The 20,938-nt window shown below is 47.0% G+C and overlaps 1 long non-coding RNA gene across 2 annotated transcripts; it reads left to right on the top strand.

Annotated features, from left to right (window-relative positions):
* The first annotated feature begins 9,643 nt into the window (after positions 1-9,643).
* Positions 9,644-19,326, top strand: LOC108963044 (uncharacterized). 2 transcript variants are annotated; one of them, XR_007780479.1, is made up of 3 exons: positions 9,714-9,906; positions 17,587-18,435; positions 18,641-19,326. It is a non-coding gene; the product is annotated as an uncharacterized LOC108963044 (long non-coding RNA). The 2 variants fall into 2 exon arrangements; XR_007780478.1 differs by having other exon boundaries at positions 9,644-9,906; positions 17,587-19,326.
* The last annotated feature ends 1,612 nt before the right edge of the window (positions 19,327-20,938 follow it).

Genomic DNA, 20,938 nt, shown 5'->3' with positions numbered 1-20,938 from the left:
CTTTATTTGTAGCACTTCTCTAACCTGACATGAAACACACATGGAAAATAGACCTGACCTTCCTTCCTAGCAGGAGCACATGGAAAATTCTTCTATGTAGCTACACATGTTGCAGAAAATGCTGTATCAGAGCAACATCTGAAAGGAATAAATGGAAAGCACACATGCCAATTTCACAGACAATGCTACAGACTGAGTAATCCCGTTGGGCTGCTGATGTATATTTAGCTCTTCAATTAAGAGCAAGTTCTACACTTGGTACTCACATAAGTGAGCCCCAGGGTCATGTAAATAATCCTCAGGATTACTCAGAAATTATTTTTTAAGGCATGATTAACACATGACTGGGAGCTACAGGCTGTTCACATAGAATCATGGACACATTCAGGTGGGGAGGCACTTCTAAAGGTCTTTATTCCCCTTTCCCTTTCCAAGCTCAAATGCCTTCAAAACAAAGTCAGCTTGGTCAGCACCTTGCCCAGCTAAATTTTAGACATGTCCAGCAGTGAACATGCGACCACCTCTTTTGGCCCTGTCCCAGGGCTGCACCACTGTTGTTTCACTCCTTTTGTGCAAACAGAATTTCCCATGCTGAAATGTGTCCCTTTTTGTCCTTTATGACAAGGGCAAAAAGAAGACTTTTTAAAACAAGACATACCTGTGAACTTCTGAAAGAAGGTTGGTAACTGCCTGTAAGTTAGTGGACATCTGCAATTAGGGCTCCCCTGAGACATCCCTTCTCCATGCCAACAAAGCCTGATTCCTTCCATCCCTCCTCTCTCCATCAGGGGCACCAGACCTACCCATCAAATTGGTGGCCTTGCACTGATCTCTCTTCAGTCTGCCAGCAATGATATGAGCACAGGAATTGTGGCCACCCTGAGAACACAAAGGTTTTTCTGATGGTACTCCAGTGCTTCTATGGCTGTATGCACCAGTCTGTTCATGCAGACTAGAACTGGTGCCTGTAATGATGGCTATGTCCTCTCTCATGTGAAAGAGGGAACAGCAGGGGCCCACAGGGGAAAGAGGTGCTCTTTGCCATGCAAGGCATTAAGCAGCAGGAGTGTGGGCAGTCTAGGACCTTGTGGTGCACACTAGTGATGGACATCTGGACTCTGGACAGGTTAGAGAATGATACTTAGAGACAGGATTACATCCTAACACTTTGGCAGCACCTCTGTCTGACCCCCCCTCCCTGTCAGTACTGAAAAAATGTGTAAATAAAGCATGCTACTTCTCTGTTATATGTCCCACTCTCTCCTTTATTAGTTTGGCTTCATCTCTCTCTACCCTCATCCATTATTTTCTTTTTACTAACAAAATGCTCTTGCATGGATTTCTTCAATAGGCATTGACCATAGAAGTCATGGTGCTGTGGCTCCAAATACTGATCAGCTGCACAGAAACCTGTCTGGCTTAGGCAAATGACTATTTGCTTTTAGTGTTGCCATTTGCTTTCCCGTATAGGTACAAGCTGCAGATGTTAACTGCTGAGCAGTCCTGCAAAATCTGTAGGCCAGATCTTTCCCAAGGACTACTCCAGCCAGCCAACAGCACAGTAATCATATCAGGTATGAATTCAAATTATCATTTGAGAAGAAGTATACACAGGCTCTCTCTGGGATGCTTTGAAATATGTCAGTACAACTTAATATCTGAGAAATGAAATACACTGAATTGCTGAGAGAGAAAAACAATTGGATTTCAGTTTTTGAAATTTCACTGAAACAGTTAACACACTATGCTCACTGCTCACAAGTTCACTAATTGTGGTGTGGGTGGTTTTAGCCTATTGCACTGATTTCAGGTGCATTCAATATTTTAAATATTCTCATCACACTGCAGTCATGTCCTCCACCCAGCAAAATGCAAAGTTATTTATTCCTGCTGAATGCAGCGTCTTTCAGCCTGTTATGCTCGGGGGATGGTGACCAGACTTCTGTGGAATGCTGTGGGGTTGTGCTCCTTCCTGTGAAGCTCTGACAGGACCAGTCCAGGCTGCAGCGGAAACAGCTTGGCCTTTCATGGCCACCTTTGCAACTTCCAGCTTAGCCCCATGGCCTCTCAGAGACAGGCAGCTCAAGTTCAAGACTGAAAATGCCTGCTTCCCTAGGCAGGGCAGCCCACAGTCTGACCTTGGGTTAAAAAGTAGTTTTTTGCAGATGTCAGCTGTACTTTATGTGAGAGAACAAGCCTGAAGCAAGGTGTAGGAGTAAGGTCAAGTGCACATAAAAAATATACAAGCATTTCTGATATCTCTGTGTGGTGCTGAGGAGCATGCAGGTATTGCTGGTTAACCTGGAGTTTACAGGAATCATACAGAAATGAATGTCAGAAACCTGGGGCTAGCCTGGCTGAACCCCCAGGAACGCTCCAGCATTTGTTCCTCGGCTGTACTTGTTTAGGCAAACCAGACAAAAAGTACCTGATTTAGTCCGAAGAGGGAAGCTGGAGTACAAGGCAAACATGTATGGGCAGCACTCCGGAGCAGCCTGACTTTCAAGTTTTCTGAGAGCAGTCATGCCCACAGAGCCAGTAACGAGAAGGAATTTGTTTGCTGAAACATCTCTGAGGCTCTGTAACTCTTTTCCAGGTGGGGGCATTCAGACGATGAATGAAGCATTTTCTGTCTGGGACAGTAAATATTTAACTGGAAAGTTTAGAAAGAAACTTGAGTTTCTGAATTTTCAATACCTTCTTAAAGAAAGTTTCTTTCCTGCAGTTACAAAATTTAAAAAATCACAGAAAAGACGACGAAGCCTATGAGAGAAGCCAGAAGAGCTTTGTCCCGCTGTAATGCATTGTGGTCCTGCATTACCTTCTCTGCAGCATGTGCAAGAAACCTGCAGCAACTGCCTCTGACATCTACAACATGCTGCAGAGCATGTCTGCCTCCCTATTCAATTTTATTCAAGCACCCCCCAAATCCCAGCTTTCACATTAGTTCTACTCACTGAATGCTCTTTGCTTTTCCTTCCTTGGACAATCAAGCAACACAAAATGTGGCCTGCATAAACGTGAAGAGAGAGGCAAGATTTTTATATGAAAATGTCTTTCTCAGGCTTTCCCACTGATTTGTCTGGCTGCTTTTGGACATGAGACTGGCATTCAAGCATCAAGGAATTTTTGGCATGCAGTCTTTAGTGGTCTGGTATCTAGGCTGCTAGGATGCATCAGGATAGTTTGTTATAGCATCTTAGTGTGAAAAGCCATGGCCTTTGGAGCCCTGATCTATGTGGCAGAGAGGGTTTCCAGTGATTTCAGCAGAAGTTAGTTACTCCCAAGCCCTGAAACCAGCTAAATCCTCCTATTCACTAACTAGGGTATACTTCATGGCTCATCCTGGAGAAGCAGCTGCAGATAAACAGTCTTAACAGTCCTTCTGTGGTTCAAGAAAGGCTGTGTCTTACATTATATCTACCGTGTCACAGACAAAAGCTGTATGTGATTAAGGCCACAGCACATTTTGTAGTCAAGCCCGATGGAAAAGAGAAGTCCCCGAGGTATGCATGCTCCCCCACTCCAGCCGACTCAAGGGCCTTCACCTCTCCAGCAGGATGCCCCCCGTGTCGCCACTGAAATGCCTGCCTAGCCAGCTATGACAAGGAGGCTTGAATCCACACTTAACCACTCAACAGCCCACGCAAGTGGAGACTGGAGAGAGGATCTGCTGGAGACAGAGTGTTCTTAGGATGGTAATGCAGCCTGCTGCCCAGAAAGCAGTGTGTCTCTTCAGAACTAAGCACCAGAAAGAGTTTGAGAAGGACAGAAATAAAAGACCAAAAAGATCTACAGGGAGTTTAAGTGGGCTTTTTCAGGGGATTACCACTTCTCTGCAGCACATTTCCATTGATCTTGATGGTGGGATGTTGGCCGGGTGTCTGGGCTACTTCTTCAGTGTGGTTCACTTTCTTGTTGAAAGTGGTCAGAAGCAATCCTTTTTGCACTTGAGTGACCCATGATGGAAAAGAGGGGTGCTGGGCTTGTTCAGCCTGGAAAGGAGAAGGTCAAGAGGATACTAAGCTGCTGTCATCCAGTCCACTGTCCCACAGAGTTACATGGGAGAGACACAGAGACAAGGACTATTGTTAAGGTCCACGGGGAAAAGACAAGAGACTATAGGCACAAGTTGCAACAGGGAAAATTCTTGTTGGATATATGGAAAAACCCCTCTTTTTATGAGAGTAGTCCAGGTCTGGGATAGGCACCAGAGAGGTGGTGAGATCTGTGTCCCCAGAGATTCCCCAAGGTAAGACAGACAGACAGACAGGGTAAGGCCCTGGGCAACATGACCTAGCTTTCATCAGCACTGCTTTGATCAGGTAGCTGGGTTTAAGACCACCAGATGTAAACTTTTCTGCAATTTTTCAAGGAACCCCACAGCAATCCTTCTGAGGCATCTCTCCATCCTACAAGCAGCAACAATAGGTGGCACGGCATCCTGTAAGAGGCTGGGCCCTGGGGAGATGCAGGCGGGTAGGAATGCACATGCCTCCTGCTGAGAAGGGAAGAGCCACCCACTCCTCCTTTGCTGTCCTTCCTGTCACCCCCCTGATGACTGTTACCAAGGCCTCAGAAAGCAAAGCTAAACCTTTCACCACAGGTGCCTCATGGCTGTGTGTTAAAAAATTATGTCATGCATGCCAGTGGTGTTTGATTTCTACATAGCAAAGCCTGTCACATCACTGATCTTTGGAGGAGCAGTCATGATGCAGCCGCCAAAACAGCCTCAGATATCAGCTGCTGGTGGTTTCTCCATGCCCTGTGCAGGTGAGAAGCGGCATGAAGAGCACAGAGAAACAAGGACTTCTGCAGGGCAGGAAAGGCAGCAGTGAAGTTGCTGAGCCTGGCTCAGCTGGAAGTTTCCATTGACTTGGAAATGATCCGCTGAGCTTACAGCAGGATGCTGCACTACGGGCTGCATATGGAATGAAAATCAGGAAACCTAGGCAGGTTTTCTCTGCTGCAGAGAGCACAGGTGAAAGCTGTTGTCAAAGCTAACTGGCTGAATATGAAACCTTTTTGGTAGGTGTGTGCTTCTGTTCTTCTACTATTTAATAAGGCCTTGAGCCCACAGACTGCTTCAGAACAGAGATGGCTCCTCCTGCGCTTACATGGCGTGAGAGGCACTAGCAGAAGGGCCTGGCTTTCCTTGCCCCCTCAAAAAGAACTGGGTACAATCCTTTTTTCTGGAAGAGGAACCCAGATGGGAAAAAGATAAGGCTTTAGCCAGTGATGGCATTGCTGTACACCTCTGGAAGGATGGAGCTGAACAGACAAGCGAGAGATCAGGCATGGCTGGGATAATCGAGGTAGGCTCTGGAAGCTTACAGACATGGTCTGGAGGTAAAGAGGGCTGTCACTGGCAGCATATTTCCCAATTTTGTCTTTCATGCCTGTGAGTCACCAGCAAGCTGGAGGAACAGCTCAGGCAAGGATCCCTGCACGCAGAATTGTGTGTGAGCCATCCCAGTGAAACTGCAGAGCACAGCACCATTGGGGTGTCATCTGGCAGTACCTAGCTGCAGCTAGCTCAGTCCACTGGGAAGTGGCTCTCCATGAGTGTGGAAGGCTGAATTTGAGCTTCAATCAATTTTAATTTTAATTAGTCTTTAAACATTTGTTTTCCAACTTTAAATGGTTTTTAACAAATTCTGCACAAAACTTCTCAATTATTTTTAACAAAAAACCCCACACCTGAATTTTATCACCTTTAAACAAAGAATTTTCCATCTTTGAGAGGAACTTCCCTCTTAAGAAAGTGATGGATTGTTCACCCTCTGCCTGAGCCTTTCCTAGACCTCTCTAAATGCCTGTTCCACACCTTTTCTTTGGGAGGGAAGCCAGCAAAGTTGCAGGATGTTAAGTTGAAACATGTTCTGATCTCAGCCCCATGAGACAGAAACTGGAGGGAAGGAGTTTGAGGATCATTTTGTGGTTTCCTGGGGGCAACAGACATAGGTGGTACAACACTGGAGGAGAATGGGCATCTGACGAACTTGCTGGGGAGGCTCACAACATGCTCTCTTGTAGCAGAGTCTGTCCTAGCCCAGTGCCTTGCTAGGGTGTCTGGAGCACCCAGCAGCTGGCATCTCTTGCTTGCAACAACACCGACAAAAATAAAATTTTAGGACTGTTGATGTTATGCTGGCTTCAGTCTCAGGGATATTAAACTCAAAAGCCTTTACGGCACCATGTCTCACAAGAGATAAAGGACAACAGAGAGACAGGACACAATGAGTCACAAGTCCTCTCCAAGCTCTCCTCACCTGTTTCCCCACAGTCCTCTGGGCTGGATGCTGTCTTATCCCAGGCTGCTGCTCTGGCTGGTCACCGCAGATTTGCTGCCAGTTCCTTTTTGTCCCAGCTCTCCCGGCACAGTGGCACACACACACACAGAGTAATCCTTGCTGCTACAAAATGTGTATCAAACAGATGGTTTCACTTTTTCAGATTTTTAAATTTAGGGAATTTTCACCCATGGCATATTTAGGGGTGATGACCCACCTACAGTACATTAGCTGTCTTTCACTTTTGTCTGGTATCACAAGCACAAGCTGCCTTCCGCTCCCCAGGATTTCTCCCCTCACAACCAAAACGCATCAGAAATTATGATGACAAGCTAAATACACTGCATGTGTTTGAGGCCTGCCCACAAGCTCCTTTCTCTTCTCTCCAGCAAATGTCATCTGAGCCTTTGGGCCTCTCTCTTTCTAGAGCCCAGAGAGCCTTTGCCAACCATCCTTATGTAAATGGAAAATTTATGCACACACCCCCATGCATGTGCAGTCATCCCTTCTGCTTGCTGATATACTCTCTGTGAGACATCTCAGTTTTTTCAGTCAAGGCCTCTGTTTCCAAATACAAACTTTTCTGGTCAAATTTTGAGGACTCTTGTGCCTGTCTATTAAATCCAGGGCTGACAAAGTGGAGTTTGGCACCAATCTCGTGCCATTCTCCAAGGTGCCATAAGCCCACTGATTTTAGGACCTGCCTCTCAAACGGAACTCCCATTGCTGTTCACTCTTAGGACAGCAGCACAGGGACTGTGTCCATGCACTGCAACTCAATCTCCTTTCAAACAAAACTGTCTTAGCATTAAAGAAACTGTAAGCTATAACTAGGTTTCAGTAACGCACTTTTCATCTCATCCCCTGACATTATTGTCAAAGTGGGCTAACTCTGTTAGGAAGATTCTATTTAGTATCTCTTCCATCACAATGCATGGCATCTTACTCACATAAACTGAGCCAAGCAACTGCTCTCTGAGCTTATCCCCCACAGCATACTCCTCAGAGGGGCATGGGTTCCCCATCCTTTGAAAAGAAACTGCAGGAACCACAGATTGTGCAGTGAAGGTGGCCAGGAGACCACATATGAAGACCTACAACAACCCCAACAACATATGGACTGCCCCAAAAGTGCTGAAACATCTTAACTGTGTAACAGACCTCGGGCTGGAGAAAACTACATTAAGTTTAATCTCCTTTCCACTTGGCTTCCATATGAAATCTGCAGCAGCCATGCAGAAATCAGGGAAATACGACTAACACTAACTTGCACCCATGAGTGATCCTGGTTTCTCATCAGTCCTGCCCAAACTTCAGCTAAAGGCACAATGTAAACAGGAGGAAGATAATTATAGCAGCCAAATGGCTTTGCCAGTCCACTTAATCTCATTTTAGGTGCTTAATAACTATCCCTTGAATATCTGTGATCTACTTGTCACATGGATTAAAAAGCAAGCAACTGATAAAAAAATAACTTTGTGGAAAGTTCTTTTTCTGACTATTCCTGACACAGATCTAGCAGACATCTGTTCTTGGTGCATTGCTCTGAAGTAAAGTAGCCAAAGATCTAGGTAGAAGAAGATGCTGTTTCTCCTGAAGTTTACAGCTGATGGAAGCACAAGTGGACTGGTACCTACGCAAACACACTGTGTTGTGCCATACTTCCCACACATGGAGGATGCACTACTGTCAGCAATTTTTGGAGACTGGGGACTCACTGAAATGCATAAGAAGGATTCAATTAAACCACTTCAGCCCACAGGCGAGCCATGGGAGTGGGTGTTCCTCTCTGAGCAGCTCTAAATTGCCATGGATGGGCCCTTCATTACAGATAGAACAGCCCACTTGTTACAGCAGTACAATGGTGGTGGGATTATGATCAGAAACTGCATCCCTCCACACTTTGAAAGAATTGGAAATTAAAGAGTTTTTAAGGAACAATTTTTAGAACACCCCACTGAAAAATGGTGCACCCATCTCACCCTGCTTCTCCTGAACTCTCTTCTCCCTGTGAACACTGATTTTTAGCATGCGAATGTCTAGGGAGGGCAAGTTTCTGACTGTGCATGGCAGCAAGTCAGCCAGAGTATTTATTTTACTTCACCTGGACCAAAAGGAAACCTTTCTCTTCCTTTCAGAGGGTTGTGGGTTTTAGAGTCAGTTTCAAATTGAAAGCTTCACGTGAAACAAGAAAGCAAAGGAATTCCTTTGGAAAATGTCAAAATGCGTTGTTTCCACTTTCAGGAACTTTTACTCCTCTTTTTTCAATTAAAAATTTGTCAGTTTGGATCAAATTCAAGAAATTGAATACTAATTTAGTTTGCCACCAAAGCATACCTTTCTAGTCTGAAGTGTGCATCTAGCAACTCCAGCAGCTGTGTGGGCCCTGCTTGTCTGGCATCATGTGCTCCTTTGTGCAGCGAGGGGGCTGGTTTTGAGTATCACTATATGTGGAGCTAAATGGACCAGTTTTAACTGTGGTACAGGATTAGCAAACCCACCTGCTTCAGCTAGAGCATACCTCTCAAAAAGAGGCAGTCTGAATTTTAGGAGTACATAATTAAATTACTGATAAACTAGTAACCAAGGTCCGTAGTCTGAGTGCTTGCTGACAGACTTCTGTTTCAAAACTGTAAGAAATCCCTAAGTAAACAGTGCAGACCTGCTATCAAATTTGGGGATGTGTAATTTTAAAATTTAGGAGGAATTGTTTTGCTTGTGTGCAAAGGTGTAACAAGTCACTTAAGCCTCAAGTGCCAGACCGAAGTCTGGGTAGCACTTACCAGTAAAGTGAAGGTCCCAACAACACTGGCATTTGTTTGACATGGTAACTTCCCTCCAAATATTCCAGGCTACGGATCCCTCAACCATCTCACAAGACAAGAATGTGAGGACACCAGAAGCATGCACCATGCCCGCTCAGTGGTTCCTGGGTAGGTACTGCACAGGAGCCCAGCCAGGTCCCAGGGCTGTCTCTGACACCCATTTTTTGTGGTGGCTGGTGTCCAGGGCTAGTGCTCACTGTGGGCACATGAAATTACAAACCTGTCTCCAGGATCCTTTGTGAAGTCTGTTGAACTGTGAGCATGGATTCCAATAGCTAGGCATCCCCTGTGTGCATCATTTCCTTTGTGGTCACGGACCTGGAAAGATGCTCTGTTCCAGTGAAGACTCTTTAATATGAATACCAGACTCATTACTAGGATTTTCTCCATCCCCAGATGAAAAAAAAAAAAAAAAAAAAAAAAAAGTCCATTTTCCTTTAATGGCAGAATCACAGGCATCCCATGAACAACCTCCACTGAGTATTTCTGGAATTTAAAATGAAAATAAGTGGAAAGGGCATGACAATCAGTATCTTTTTGAAATGAAAGAGAGGGAAGGAACAACCCTCTTTCCCTGCAAAGGCCTGGTTTCACTTTAAATTTGGTATATTCAACTCCTGTGTAGATAAATTGACAATACTGATGACGTTTGTGATTAATTATTAATACAACCCTTAAGAGGCTGAGCTGTGAGATGAGACACACTATCCAGGGTGCAAACACGGAACAAAAATGTGGGGCAAGCACAGAGCACAAGGAGCTGGAAAGACGGGAGCAAGATAGCTTTGGTAAGTCTAAATAATTGTCTGCTGGTTTTCACAGGTACTTCAGAAAGGAAAGTCTGAAAGAGAAAATTTGGGAGAAATTTAAAGGAGAAAACTGAGAGACAGAGTGATAACCTTTGAATAAAGCATTGAGAAAGGAAAATTATGTTAGTCAGTGGAATGGATGGAGATATTGAAAATGTTTGTTTCTTCTTATCAAATGCAACTCCTAAAGGGAACCTTATTTCAGGTTAATGCAGTCAGACATTTTAGGAGTCAGTACAGGAAAACTACGTTCACAGCTGTGGGCATGTCTGTGGGAAGATCCTGCAAGGTTGGCTGGTTGCTTTTAAGGGGTAGGACTTTAATTTTATACCTTGCAAAGATCGCGAAGTCGATTGAAGCCAAAATTCACAGATGGGAGGGAAGGAGACAGCAGTCTGCTCTTGAGGGAGGATTATTCTGTCACTCAGGACACAATAGAGATCTCTTCTTTACTACTTTAACAAGTTTTGCTTCATGCTGGCATTCCTGCTTCAGAAAGGCACTGTCATGGGAAACGGATTCTGCCTGGAGACCAGACATTGTTCAGGATATCCCTTCCACCTCCGCGTGCTATTCAGCATTAACACAGCCGTAAGCAAAGCCCTGAGACTATTGAAATTTCTTTCTTCATCTCCCCCTTTCTCTTTGACAAATGTGTGACAAGGATGCAATTGTTTGAAAGCCCAGTGGTGGAGAAAACAGAGAGCGAAGCCTTCAGACGTGCCTCAGTGATTTAGAAGCCTTCCCCCAAGCTTGTGAAAAAGGTCACGGGAGGTCTCCCATAGGGTTCAGCTTCCCAGCAGGACTCTAGATGCCAATGTAAAGGCACTTAAATTCCTTTAACAGCTGACCCCTTTGTGGATGTTCCCACCTAGGATTATCCTGGCTCTCTGGTTGAAGAATAGCCCTTAGCCAACTATTGGATCACAGGCCCTTCCCTTTGAATATCTGCAGTTTGCGTTGGGTAATCGCCCATCCAGCCAGCAGGAAGTGGCTCCTTCATTTAAATGACAAAAGCTTTTGAACGATGAAGATAAGAGTTCTTCTGATGAATCATGGGCAGGGCTGGTTTGGGAAATATTGTTTCATGCTACCCAGAAGTTACTCAGCAGCTTGCTGGTAATATAGCCTGAACACTGGGGATGAAGCTCAGGCGTTGATCTGTGCATACATTCCCCTGTCAAAGCCAGCCCAACCCCAAACCAGGCATTTTTCCCTGCAGCTGCTGGGGCACATGGTGCCGGGGGGACTCTTGGTGTGAGCAGACACGTGGACCCAGCTTCTGCTGGGCAATGGAGAACTCCAGGAACATGTCTGCCGTGGAAATTTCACAGACACCAGCCCTCTCCCCAAGGGTACTCCTGCTCTGCCTCCCAATGGGAGAGCACTCTCCCTCCTAAACCAGTACTCCCAAACCCCATGCACCGGGCCCCACATGCCAACTCCTTCTCTGCCCATGGACAACCCTTTCCCACCTTCCCCCCCACCCTTGCAGAGCAATTCTTGATCTTCCAGGCTACATGTTGCCCTCTTAGTGGGAGGGCATAAGGAGGTGGTGTCAGACCTTTCCATTAAGGCTAAGCTATTTAAAGATCAGTGGGCCAGAAAGAGGGACCAAGGGTCAGCATCACTGCTCAGAGGAGTATTTACATATTTCATGCACTGGTGGTTTCATTTACAGGACTCCAGAAGTCCTTTAAGCAAGCCAGCCACAATGGATCTCTTCTGGCAGGGGCAGCTGTGGCTGCCAGGTGACCCCCCACCCCGAGCCCTGTGCTATTTTGGCTGTGACTGAAGGTCCTGCCAGAGAGAGTCAGGAGCTCCTCCAGGCCCAGAGCAGCACACAGTACAGCCCATGGTGGGGTCCCAGCCACCCACAAGGCCAGAAGCCCTGACAGCTCAAGTGTTTTCCTCTCCTTGTTCCTGCAGGTGTGGGGGGAGACTCCTGTGGGCTGCAGGGACCAGGCACCCCCTGGACTTGCTCTGGGCACTGGGAGCAGGTGCTCTTTCCCGCCTCAGCCCCAGGATTTCACACAGTGGTAATGTGCTTTCCGTCTGCCCAGGAGCTGCCCTGCACTACAATACGGGGTATAGCAGCCTGGGAGAAGTGACGTGCCTACAAGCTTCATGTGCTTCCATCATTGGACCAAGAGAGTCATTTGAGCAGCAGACATATATCCCAAGTCCTTCCTAAACTTCTGCATCAAAGCTCCTACTCTGACTCAAAAGAAAACCAGAGAGAAATGTCTGGCTTTCTGTGGCCTCTTTCCCTAAGTGACCTCTCCTGAAAGCCCTCTAGGCTTCCAAAACAAACAAAGGGGAGAAAAAAAAATATAAAAGAAATGCAATATGATGAAAACCAAAAATACAGAGAAGAACCTCAGGCACCATTTAGGAAAGTACTGTGTCTTCCTCCGGCACTGTGCCATCTTAGGCTTAATGCCTAGAAGGCTGGGAAAGGTTCTGGGAGAAAAGTCCGCTGTGCGGGAACATTTTAAGGGTCTGAGTGGTAATGAGTCACTGGTGAGGTTTGGATGCAGATGTTTCCTACCTAGTACCTGCCCAATGTGCCATACCTTCCAGGGGAAAGACAAGGGAAGCCATTATCACTGGTTCACAGAAAGGAAACAAGAGCTGAACAGAAGGAATATGTGCTCAGGATAATGTCAGGAATTGGCTGAGGGTCTTGGGTAAAAACCTACAGGTTTCAGGCTCTTTGGGACATAAGATGTAGGAGATTGAAAACTATTCATCAAAATCCCACAGCCATTGCTGCTCTGTTGGTTTGCAGGGGAGGGAAAATAGGGTGAAAAGGGAAGGTGACGCCTTGCTTTAAGGCCATGCTTTTGATGCATTACATTTTCTTAATAGTAAAGGAATGAGGACAGGTCAAAAGAACAATGATCTGCCCTGGAAGACCTGTCTGAGGCCTCTGGGGGCCATCCCATCCTATTGCTTCAGCCTCTCTGTGGCTGTGCCCCCAGCCCTATCAGGGGTTGTTTGGCTCATCAGTATGAGTCAGCCTCCACTTTTCTTTGGCAGTGTTTGGCGTGCCTGGGGCCACGGATGTAAGGGGACAGCTCAGTCCAGCTGCTCCTGACACCAGCAGGTCCCAGGGCCACCTGTGCTGGTTGGTACCCAAATTCACAAAGTCTCATAGACAGGGTCAGGTTGGAAGTCACAGTGGGTCACATGGTCCTTGAGCCTCGCTCAAGGGGCAGGGTCATCCCAGAGCACAGTGGTGGCCATGAGCAAAGGCTTTTGTCTGTATTTCAAAGAAGGGAGAACCACACTTCTATCTACCCATGACAGAAATGGCACTCCCTGAGTCTGCTGTGGATTTTCTGTGGTGCCCTCAGAGCTTCCTTCCTTCTTTCCCTTCCTACCTCCTACTGCAGGTTTACCTGCCCCCAGGTCTTTGTAGCGCAAAAGGACTGCAGGTGGGCTCGCACAAATCATGTGCCAACAGTGCAATTTTCTATCTCAGGGTCTCTAAACTTTTAGCTGGGGTTTTGCTTTGGTTTAGATTGGTTTAGCTCCCAGACAGGAGCTGGGCAGCTGAGAGATCTCATATGGCTACATCAAACAGGCGTGCAAGGAAGTTCTGAGCTTTAGGGTCCCAGCATATTTAATGCTGGACTAGTTCCTAAGTCTCTGCTTCATGCAGCAGGACAATCTATCTGCTGGGTTAGCCACAGGAAAAGCTGGGTGCTGCCAGGAATGTGCCCCTAAGGGAAGAGGATCCCTAGTCATCACATAGGGGTCTGGCAGCCCCTCCAGATAAGGAGAAGGAAAAAACCCCAAAGCAGCAGCTGCCACAAAAGATATTGCTGTGTAGCTGCATGAGGCCATATGCCTTCACCTAGTGCACACAGCTCCTGCCCCTACAAGGAGGTTGAGCAATAACCTGGCAGGAATTTGGTCAGGAGTTAAATCCCGTTTACCAAAGAGAGATTGCCTGGGGCCAGCATGTGGGTGCAAACCCTCTTTACGCTCTGTTTGCTCCCGTTCTGGCGCTGACCCTGCCATGAGCTCATTGGAAAAGAGCTTTGTGCACCACAGACACACGAGATAGGAGATATCCACACCCAGCCCTGGCCCTGGAGATTTGTGCAGTGCTGAAACACCCCTCACTTGGCAGAGAGCTGAGGCAGCACTGTCTGACTGCTGTGCAAGCTGTGTGACACCTGGTGCTAGAAGAGGAAGGCTTGGGACCAGAAAAACAACTGTGGTCTGTCTCTGAAGCAAGCAGTGTGGGGGGACACTGAGCTCTGTGAAGGAATCAGTTGGGATGAGCATCATATGTGGACTGAGTTTTATTTTGGATTTGCCAGATGGTCTTAGAACAGCAACATGATCTAGCATGGCTTTCCTGGCCAGTTACACCCTCTTTGCCCAAGGGCACACAGCAGCACACACCTCCTGATGCCACACTGATAAGAGCACTGGTGGCTCCAGAGCTAGGTCAGCATCTACACTGAGAGCTGTGCCAAGCAGCTCTGTGTAAGAGGGAGGGGAAATAACCTTCAAGCCCCAGAGTGTTGAAGAAAAAACCCATTTCCCCATAACCACTGCCCAGCTCACTCTGTAGGGGCAGAGGACCTTGGTGCCACAGAAAGTGGCAGGATGTACTGGGAAACAAGTTCAAGCTTGCCAAAAGTGCCCTCGCCTGAGGTCCTTTGCTCTTGGGGGATGCTGCTTCCACCCCGGCCATGCAGCATGCAAGGCCACTGCTCCAGTCCGGGTTCTAACACCAGAAAGCCTTTCCCATGGGGTCCAGGAGCCAGGGGTCATGGCACTGCTGGAGCTGCCACAACCCACTCTGTTTTTCAGGCTGTATCAGACCAAGGGTTTCAGGTTGCACTGGGAGGACATTCCTCCGGCACCACATTCCTTGCAGGGCTAATCCTCGCGAGAATGTGCCGGCATGCACAGCAGCCCCAAGCTGCGACAGCCCCGCCGGAGGAGGCACATCTGAGCCTGCACTGGCCCCAGCCCCACTGGGCCCGGGGTGGGCTTGCAGCTCCAGCAAGCCTTGTCCCGTTTGCCCCTTCCAGAGATGCTTTTGCAGACCTGCTTGCCCACAGGGAAGTCTAAAGAGCAGCAAGACACAAGCTGTTGCTGCCAAAGCCGTGCCACAGGGACTCCAGCATTTCACTGCCTCCAGGCATAAGCACCCAGAGGTCCAGCAGATCTCAGCTGGTCTGTCCATGAAGGTCAGCTGGTTTTCTCCCATGCTGGCTGTAGAACAGGATCTCCATCTACTGAAAGGCTGCCACACTTCTGCCAATGTTCTGGGCATTTCAGAAATATCTTCCTTTAAAACTTAGTTTTATACTCATCTAAGTGCACCCCTCTCCTGCAAGAGTCACATCTCGACTAACGAGTGAGAGAGACTGGGATGGAAAAGTGTTCTCTGTGACTCCCTGATGCTTTAGCTTTTTGCTGTAACCACACCACCGTTTTTATTGTACAGGGTGAAATGTTTTAAATTATAATGGAAAAATTACTTTCTCCAATCCGTGCTCTGGGGGTGCGCTCTCTTGAGCTACTGGCCAGCAATCTGGTGGATGTGTCTGCAAAGATACCAGGTGAAGAAAGCAAGCTAAAGTAGTTATAAGCAAGCTAAAGTAATTAAAAGACTTGTGAAAGAACACAGGGGAAAATTATTTCTATGTCTACTATACCTTCTAGAAATCCAACCTTCCTTTCCTGGGCCCCAATATTTAGGTTAGGCTTATGCTTTCACCCCAACTACTCTACTGTCCTTGCTAGAGAAATCTGGATGAAAGTTACTTTAAACCTTTGTCAAAATTCCAGTGCTTTTCTGTTTGGACTTGGCCAGGGTAATCCTGGCTAAAAAATGCAGAAAATATTTCAAAGTCCAACTTTAAAAGGACGGCCATTGCTTTATTTGTGTTTAATTAAAAATAATGATGAAATAATAGTAACTGTTTTCCAGACCCATGGTAATTAGCAATCCAAGTTACAGGTCCCATGGGAAAGAGCCTCAGTTTCTGCAACTAGTGTGCTTGAATATTGACTTGCTCTAGACATTGCCAAGGTTTTGAGTTCAGCAAATTGTTGGGAGGGGGTTTCCAACTTTGACTTTGTAGCAGTTAAACTGTCTTGCTCCAAACCACAGAGTTTTACTACTGCCTCCATTTCCCTTTGTTTTACCTGAACTTCTCATCTTGCTCTGCAAATCCTATGCTAGAATGAGTCATTCCTGCAGGATTAGCTCTGACTTTTCAACTCTTCTCTCAGTGTTGCCCAGACTAGTTCTGAGGAGAAAAAACTGACACACCCCATTCAGGATGTGTAAGAAGCGAATGAAAGAAATTACCTTCAGTGCACAGCTATTTGCACTGAACCAGCAAGAGCCACCCCATCTCTCCAGCACAGCTGAGCACTCAGCGTGGCACAGCATCGCTGACAGCACTGGGCTGGCAGCTCCAGCCAAGGGCATGCACCAGTGCCCCCCTCCTTTGGGTTATTCCCCCTCGCTGTGGTCCACGCAGGGATGTTGGTTTGCTCCACATCCCAGAGGGGGCGTCCCCTGAATGACCTGGGAGGGCCCCCAGGAGGGATGGGGGCACCGCCACCATGTGCTGCCCATGGGGTGCACTGCCCTGGCTTTTCTCTCTGAGCCTCGGGGAGGCTGCACTGATCCCAGCTGTGATCTCCAGCCTGGTGGAGGTACCTTCTGGAGGCCCCCTCTTTCTGCTGACTGCAGAGGTCAGGCCTGCACCTCCTGTGTTCAGCACCTTGTCCAGACCAGAGTCTTCTCCTCACTTACTGGAAGCAGCTCTTAGCCTGTCCCTGCCCTCAGACCTTTACTTGTGTTCACAACTAAACAAACACTTCTTAGAGGAAGAAACGATATTTTAAAAAGTTATTTTCACATTTAAATTTCCACCTCTCCCTTGTTCTCTGTTTTTTAAAGTAATGAAGACACTCTCTGTTGTAATTTAACCCCAGCCAGCAACGGAGTCCCCCGCAGCTGCTCACTCACTCCCCCCGGTGGGATAGGGGGAAGAACTGGAAGAGCAAACCCAAGAAAACTGAGATAGAGGCTGTTTAATAGGTAAAGCAAAAGCCACACGCACAGGCAAAGCAAAACAAGGAATTTATGTCCTGGAGATGGCTGTACACCTGCCTTTCCCACAGGCAGGCAGGTGTTCAGCCATCTCCAGGACAGCAGGGCCCCATCACGCCTCACGGAGACTTGGGCAGACAAACGCCATTGCTCCCAACCTCCCCCCGCCTCCTCCTTCTTCCCCCAGCTTTTTACGCTGAGCATGACACCATATGCTGCGGGATATCCCTAGGGTCAGCTGGGATCAGATATCCAGGCTACATCCCCTCCCGGCTCCGTGTGCACCCCCAGCCCCCTCTGCGGTCCGGTGGCTGAGAAGCAGCAAAGGCTTGGGCTCTGTGTAAGCCCTGTTCAGCAGCAACAAAAACATTCCTGTGTTACCAAGACTTATTTCAGCACAGATCCAAAACATAGCCCCATACTAGCCACCACTGAAGAAATTCGATCCCAGCCAAAACCAGGCCACTCTCACATAGCAAATATTTCATTGTCTCACAGCATAGTAAAGGGAAGGGAATTTCAAAAGTCTCAAAATTCTGCCACTCTGCTTCCCTTTCCAGGTCGGAAACATGAAGTGATCCTGGAAGTGATTGTTAAATCACTTGGGAGATCCGTTTTCTGTTAATGGTCCATCATGGTCAGCAGAACTGTGATTTGCATATGAATACCCAAACTGCATAAGCAAATTTGTCAGAGCCAGCCGGAAGAAAGAAAACCTGAGCACCTGGCATTCTGAGAAGTCCTTTGCTTGTGTTCTCAGATCACTTTTCTGTAAGATTGATAAGACTTGAGCTGATTTGACCGAAACCCCTGAAAATCGTGTTCTTACCACACGATCAGAGAGAACTGCAGAAATGACAAAGTTTCTTCTCCAGCAAAAACTTAAAGCATGGTCATACCCCAAGTTAGATCAGCTTGTTCGGGGCCATGACCTAGAAAAATTTTAAAAAGTCCGACTGACAGAGATCCCACCATCTCTTTGGGAATCCTGTCCTGTGGCACAGGCTTCACAAGAGAAATATGGACTGGTCATGGAACAAGTAAGACCAGACTGTCCAAAGTCAGAAAGAGATTTCTGAAACATTTTCCTGTCCCCGGAAATATATGCAGAGCACTGCCTATTTTTATTAGCAGCACAAAACTTAAAAACACTTTTTTCTCTCCAGATTACCACGACCTACCCACTTTTGGTTAGAGGTATTGCCGCAGGCAGACGCTGGGCAGATGCTTATCTAGTGTAAATCCCCACAGATCTGTTAACTTCAGCAGGATGCCAGCTATTCACTGCCTTTTCAGTCTTGTTTAAAAAAAAAAAAAAAAAGACTGAATTTGAGAAATAATCCATTTTCTCATCTGGGGAGAGGCATTTTTGTTACAGGCTCAAGCAAAACTCCAGCAGATTTCGGAAGGTACTTGTAAATGGGGCATTACTTGGTAATTACCATGGTGATTGCTAAAGGGTCAGAGAGTGGCAACGAGAACAAAGGGGCCTAGGGGGAAAAAAACAGGGGCTCTTTGTAAAAGTATTCAGATTTTGTCTGCCAGCGCCAAGAAGCTCGAACTATCCCCACTTTACACTTTGTTTTTTAAAAAAAGACTATTTACATCCCTCAGGCATGGAATTACAACCTTGTAGCACCGAGTCCTACGGAGCCTCCATCAGCATCACCCCCCCAGAGCTGAACCCAGCCGCGGCAGCAGTGGCGCTCTCAGCTCACCCCACTGCCGGGCTGGTTTGGCACCCAGCAGTGCCCTGTGCGTGGCTCGGGCACACGCACGCACACAACGCGGCACTTCTTCGGCCTTTTTAAGCACAATTTTTCTTTCCTCGATCAGCGCTTGACACACACTCCCTAGCCTGGACATCCACCTGGCTGCGCGCAAGGCCGGGAAAGAGCCCAGAGAGGCTACTCAGCTTGAACTGGGAGCTATTTCCAAGCGGGGGGTTTTGCCTCCAGCCGCACGGCCACGCCGTGGCCGCGCCTTTGTCTCTGCCTGCAATCCCTGCTGCAGGCTCCGACCCGAAGTCTTTGCTGCCCAGCTCTGCCTCTGACTTGTTTTGTCGCCAAGGGCTTCCCCAGAAAACCCCGAAGATGAGTCACAAACTTGGCACACAAAAGGGCTGGGTGCCTGAACCTACCTACGAAAACAGCTTACTTTTGTTATCGAGTCACGCAAAGCGTGCTCAAAGCTGCCGTTTCCAGGGAAGGGCAACAAGTCTTTTGTTTAATAATGCTCAGTAATACAGTTTATTCGGCGATTTACCGTGGTTTAAATAAAAAAAATAAGGAACAAAAAAGCACCTTTTCGTTGTCTGCATAGACCGGTCCTAGAAAGCTGTGACATTACTTTTCATGGGTTTTTTACGTTTTCATGGGTTTTTTTCCGAAGTGATGCTGAGAGTATTTGATTCCAGACCAAGACCCAGAGGAGACAAAACTTGGGCGAGCTTTTTTCTGTCTACCCGTACAAGATTCTCTCCACAAAACAAACCTCCCAACTGGTGTTCCAGCAAAGGCCCGTCATATCCTTCCAGCTCCACCCCCAACCCTTCCTCTCCACATTCCTTGCTTTTCCACGGTATTTCTCTTTCCCCTCCTTCATGTGCTCCCAGTCTTACCCCACTGCTCCCCATCTGGCAGCTCCCAAGGCCTTTGCTGCCCTTTATCTCCCTCCTTGGCTGAAGCAGTGTCTGTGACCACGAGCGAGTGCTCTGCAAGAAACAGAGAGCAGAGCATGTCCTGGGACAGGGAATTGGTTAGTAAATTACAGAGCTTTGCCGCTGCAATTTGTTAGAGTTTTAAATAAACATATTTGGGTGAAACAACGTGAAGAACACTGCCAACAAAGAACACCAAGAAATTTCTCTCACCTGCACTGGGAAATTCACCTCTTAACTCTAACAGTTTGGCCAAAATGACCTGTCCCCTTTCCATCCGATGCGTAAGTGTGAGTCAGAAAAAAACAGTGTCCAGGACAATGTGCTTCTGTTTGCAATAGAGGAAAAAAAAAATGAAAAAGAAATAATACTTCTTTCCACACAGCTTTGTTGAAGTAAAGTAGGATATTTGCTAATAGATTTTGTTCGCAATATGGCAATTAATTAATAATTATACTTAAATAATTAATTCCCAGCTTTCAAATAAAGCAATTAATAATTCCCTCTAAACTGCTGTATTCTATCATTTTCTATCAAGCATCAGGTTTCTCTGATAGTTGTGAAGAGGGCTGAATTACTACTCTGGCAAATAGTAATTTGTCTTAAAAACATTTGTCATCAAGTAACACTTCCTGTGTACAAGCCCCAGGGTTTTTCTGACCCTGTGGACCCTCAGCAGGAGCTTCTGTCAGATGCCAGTGACACCTGTTGTGAGCCAGCAGAGCAGACCGGTCCCAGCAGGGTACCTGGGAGATACTGAGGAGGAGATGTTCACCCTGCCAGATATTCAGCCTCTCAAAACTGTTGAATGACTGCCCAAATAGGGCATTTGATAGGCAAAATAGAGCTTATTTCCATGCCAGCGGTGTCTGACGGCTATTCAGATACCCATCCATACCCATCCGGATGATTTTCATCAGGTGCTGAAATTCACAGGCTTCAGGGGAGCAAGAGCCATGCAAACTTCCTAACACCTGCACACCAAAAAAAAAAAAAAAAAAAGCCCACACCAAAAAAACCCCAACCCACCCAAAAAGCATAGCAAGTGATTTTCAACTTATAGAAGAGCCTGACTCTGCTTTGCATGTTTCTAGAAAAAGACAGCTCCTCCTTCCTCAAGCATCTGACAGATCTGCACTACTCCCAGTGATATCTTGGTGCTGCAAAGGCAAGAATGGGCAGCTTATTCTCTTGGAAACCAGCTCTAAATTCTCCTTCGGCAGGAAAACAAATTAATGTGTCACGGCCCATCC

Source organism: Serinus canaria, chromosome Z (genome assembly GCF_022539315.1).
Source record: "Serinus canaria isolate serCan28SL12 chromosome Z, serCan2020, whole genome shotgun sequence".
Lineage (NCBI taxonomy): Eukaryota > Metazoa > Chordata > Aves > Passeriformes > Fringillidae > Serinus > Serinus canaria.
The sequence above is the reverse complement of the archived record's forward strand: the minus strand, read 5'-3'. Positions and strand labels throughout refer to the sequence as shown.